This window comes from Bidens hawaiensis, unplaced genomic scaffold, assembly GCF_021521415.1.
Source record: "Bidens hawaiensis isolate Kalapana, Puna unplaced genomic scaffold, B.hawaiensis_p1.1 tig00000142_1, whole genome shotgun sequence".
In the NCBI taxonomy this organism is placed as follows: domain Eukaryota; kingdom Viridiplantae; phylum Streptophyta; class Magnoliopsida; order Asterales; family Asteraceae; genus Bidens; species Bidens hawaiensis.
The window spans coordinates 8,126,153-8,130,962 of record NW_027491019.1 but is presented as its reverse complement, the minus strand read 5'-3'; positions in this window follow the sequence as shown (position 1 = coordinate 8,130,962).

The window sequence follows — 4,810 nt, the reverse complement described above, 5'->3', positions numbered from 1 at the left end:
ATTATCAGCTGTCACACAGTAACATTATCCACTTGATATATTAAAAACAATATTTATCTTTTAAGTTAATAAAACCTTACTCGGAAAGTTTAATATATCCAAAGTCTACTCGGTATACTTCCACTTACAAAGCTTACCCGAAAAATAAAACATCAAACCTTGCTTGGTCAATCAAAGTAATTTAAAGTCAAGACATTATGAAGAAAGCTTACCCGGAATACTAGATTTCTTGAGAAATTAATCACAAGGCAAATAATCAAGTATGAAATATCAAATAATCATTCTTACTGGAATCAATTAAGATCCCCATATACATTTCTTGAATTCAAATTAAATGATTTGATCTAGCATAAACCCTAATGAAATAAGAATCATAATCAAACAATCATACTCAAAACATATACATTTAAGCATATTTGGAAATATAGTGTGCCGAACGACATTCTTATGCAAAGTATACCCGAATAACCTTCCTATAGTACAAAGTGTGCCCGAACAACATTCTTATGCAAACAGTGTACTCGGAAAGTCATGTTTTGGAATTACCATGTATATTGAAAGAACAAGAGTGTACCCGGAATATAAAGTGTGCCCGGAAAACAAAGTTTACCCGAAAACACTTGTAATTTCAAAGAAATCATAAACAAATATTACAGAGCATGCTATATAAATGAGATTAAAAACACATAAAATAGCTTGTCCGAAACACCAAAGTTCGCAATAAGCAAACACATATTCAATCATCAGGTATGCCCTTACCCAAGAGATTTCAACAGATCAAACCATACCTGAAAATGACAAACTTAAATAACAATATCTAAGTGTGCCCGGAAAGGTTAACAAATCTTTCCTAACAACATATTCACACAAACCACAAAGCTTACTCGGTGTACTAACTTAAGTTCACAAAGTTTGCTTGGAATAACAATCAGTATAAAAAATGCAAAGCTTGCCCGGAACATGAATTTCTTGTTAAAAGCTAGCTATATCACATAATCATCTCAAGACTTCAAGCTTGCTCGGGAAAATAGTACAACAGTGTACTCTACCCGAAAAGTGTAAAACACTTCATAGCATGCCCGAAAATCATAGACTTAGTCAAAAATGATTAAGCTTGCCCGGAAAGGTCATAAATCATCAAACCTTACCCGAAATAACATATTCAAACATATTCAACTGTTTTGTGCCCGGAAAGGTTATAAAACATCAAACCTTACATGAACTTACATATTCAGCCAATTAAAGGCAAAATGCAATACTTTTTGACTTAAACCACTTGTCAAATTTATATCTTTCATTAAAGATCATAGTTTAAGAGCAAAAGGTGCATTTAGAGATCAAATTTTAGTTGTGTTTCTCTTCAAAACAGTTTCTTTCTTTAACTGAAAAGATCTCAAGAAAGGGATCATATTGACTAAGTAGCTTTCTCAATACTTCACTCTCAGCATTATTATGACAACATAGATAGGTTAACAACAGGTATAAACTTAGCATGAATTTCATCTCTTTGGTGATATGATTAAGGTTCAATTTATGAATAATGCATTAATGGTCAACACTGTGCTATGATGCCTCATATCTCTTCTCAAAGCTTATTTGGTTTTCCCCAGATCACCCCAATTTGACTCCAACCTCCTGTATTTTGTCAAAAACATTGTTTTTGTATGACAGAACTTATTGGATCTTTTTGTATTTTTGATTTTCAAACATATATAGAGGTTGAACGTTGGACTTACTGTTAGTTAACAAGCCTTTCATTCAAGATGAGACAGATTATGTCAACATCTTTGTAGTTCTTAGTTGTAACCCTCTTGTTTGATAAAATATTTAAAACACTTACCAACTTTTGGTTGATTTATTCACTCTTCCCCTTGTTTTTGATATTTTCTCAAATTTTCTAACACATGTTCTTTGTCATATTTAAAGATGTTTCATTTTTGGTTGACTAAATAACAACAGGCTTGTGTATGATTGGGTAATCACTTTTCTGCCTATCATTTGGAGAGATTTATACTGAGACATTCAAAGACAACTATGTATCTCCACATAAATATTAGCATATTCATTATGTTTATATCACATTAGATTTTAAATCATCATGGGAAAACAACCATACATGTTAATGACTATACTAAGGTCTTTTTAGCCTAATAAATCCATATGATTGGCTAAGCAGTCAATGTACTATCATTTCCCAAATAAAAATAGTTTAATATTCAATCACCCCAATATCTCTTTATTGGCAGGTAAATGGCTATCCTGTTTGACCAGAAGTGGTCAGCAGGACCAAACATACATGTGAATATATGTCCTTTCAAAGTCAGAGCTATTGACATAGTTTTAAGTGAAGGAATAAGAAACAAGTCATAATTGCCCCAAATGCATTCAGTTTTCAGGTCAATGGCTATCCTTTGAATCTGTAGAGATTCTAGGACCAAACATACACAAGTGCATGTCCTTCCAACTAGGTAGATGACATAATTTTCAGCAAAAATAACTACTTGAGTCTTTTCCAAAAAAAAAATCCTTCCTTTTAAGCTTCTTTAAAGCTTGAACTGAATAATCTTATCATATCTCTACATCATTAACAACTTGCTCATGTTTTGATCAAAATAAAGTATTTATGCAAAATTCATTAGAAAATTTCATTTTTATCACTTAATTTTGACATAAAACATATTTTGACATAAACAGTTGCAGTACATAATCAAATCTTAATTAAACATGATATCATCAAGACAAGTAGACAGTACTAACAATCAAATTCTAACCTATCTTAATAACATCAGATGATCAGATAAAGCACATATTCAAGCAATTAAGCAATGATATCAGATAAGCTTACTCTTAACAATTAAATCTTAACAAAGACATTTATACTAACATCACAAATGCACATCAACTGATAATCAAACAAGCATATCAATCAGATCAATCATGTCAAAACTATGCAATCATCATCAGTTAAAGCACATATCAGTTTACAGATTCAGTAGCATAATCAGTAACATACTCAAGCATATTCACATAACATTCAATTTGTGAAACCTCTAAATAAAATAATCAGTTAGCACATAGAGGTACACAACCAGGCACACATCCTTAATCAGATTTCATCAGAGTTGATTATTCCCAGGGCTTTCAAAAGAAAGTTGAACCTGGTTCTATCAAGTGGTTTGGTGAATAGGTGTAACACCCCGTAACCGCAGCGGATATGTAAACGGGATGCAACAGACACCTCTGATATCAACCACATTGTTTATAAAGAAAACTGAATGCATTAATATACTTCAAAATTACATTATCTCATCTTTCATTACCGTCTAGGTGATACACACATCATACAATACGATTCATAATTCTATCTGTTATAATGTATCCTAACATCCCGCACACAAATCTTACACACATCAAGCACTTAGCACGTAAGCAATCACTTCATCTAAATTGTACCTGAAAAGCATGTGAGAAAACGGGTCAACTACGAATAGTTGGTGAGTTTCACAATTCGAGTAAACCATGATATATCAATATCAAAATATAATATTATCGATGTAATTATGCTGAGCCCACAAGTGAAACCTCTGTTAACCCAGAGACACATCCAATAACCTCTGGGGACACTGTTAACCCAGAAACACATTTAATAACCTCTGGGGACACTGTTAACCCAGAAACACATCTAATAACCTCTGGGGACACTGTTAACCCAGAAACACATTTAATACCCTCTGGGGACACTGTTAACCCAGAAACCCATTTAATAACCTCTGGGGACACTGTTAACCCAGAACACTGTTTCGGGCCTTACAATGTTAGCAACTCAGACAATTACCATCTTAATACATTACCGTACGATTCCCGTACAATAAACATTATATAAATTCATTCATTTCCATGCGATCAGCATGTACTTAAACATTTTGATGGAAACATGCTTTCCGCCCCGGGAAAATATTTGAAAACAATTCAGAAAAAGGGGCTCGTGAAACTCACCTTAGCACATGCAAGCAGGTAACAACAATCATTATCAATTAACACGTCCAATCTGTAATATGATCCCTACGATCGTTATTATACAATTATTGTTTATATAATCTTTAACCTTATCAATCGGTACATCTGGGGACACTGTTAACCCAGTACTGTACCCGTTCCGGGGGCAATGTTAACCCAGAAACACTTCTCCGGACTAAGATTGTGATGTCGTTTTAGAGTTCCATGGTCCCAATTACTATTAGTCGTTTTTTCTCGTTTTGCGTGCCTAGCACGGTTATTCGTTTTTATGTTTCAAAAATGAGTTTGGTCACACACGACCCGAAAATAGTCGTTGACTGATAGTTTAAGTAAAGTTGTGAAATTTGAGCTCGGTTTAGACGCCCCGTTTGGCCGCGGGACCCGTTTCCGTCTTTAGTGTACCGGAAACTTGTTAAAATAGGTTAAAATTACTCAAATCATCCGAATTATTTTCGGATGATTTATTTTTACTTGTTTAACTCATTTATATGAAAATAGTTCATTTTTAGGGTTTTTATACACCAGTCAGCTCGCTTAAGCGAACTTCACCGGTTTACGCGTTTTAACTTTAAAAGTTTGATAATTAGCACAAATAATTTTTCGTTTACTCTCGGATCTTGAAATTTTGCAAAAATCACTTTTTAACAGTGGGGAATTTTATTAAAATATTTCCAGGATTAATTCTTATATTTAAAATTTATTTATCTATTTTTAAACACCATTTAAAAACTAAATATGTCGTAAATACCAAACGATCTTAGAAAAATCCCAAATTTTTCCTGAATGTCCCCTG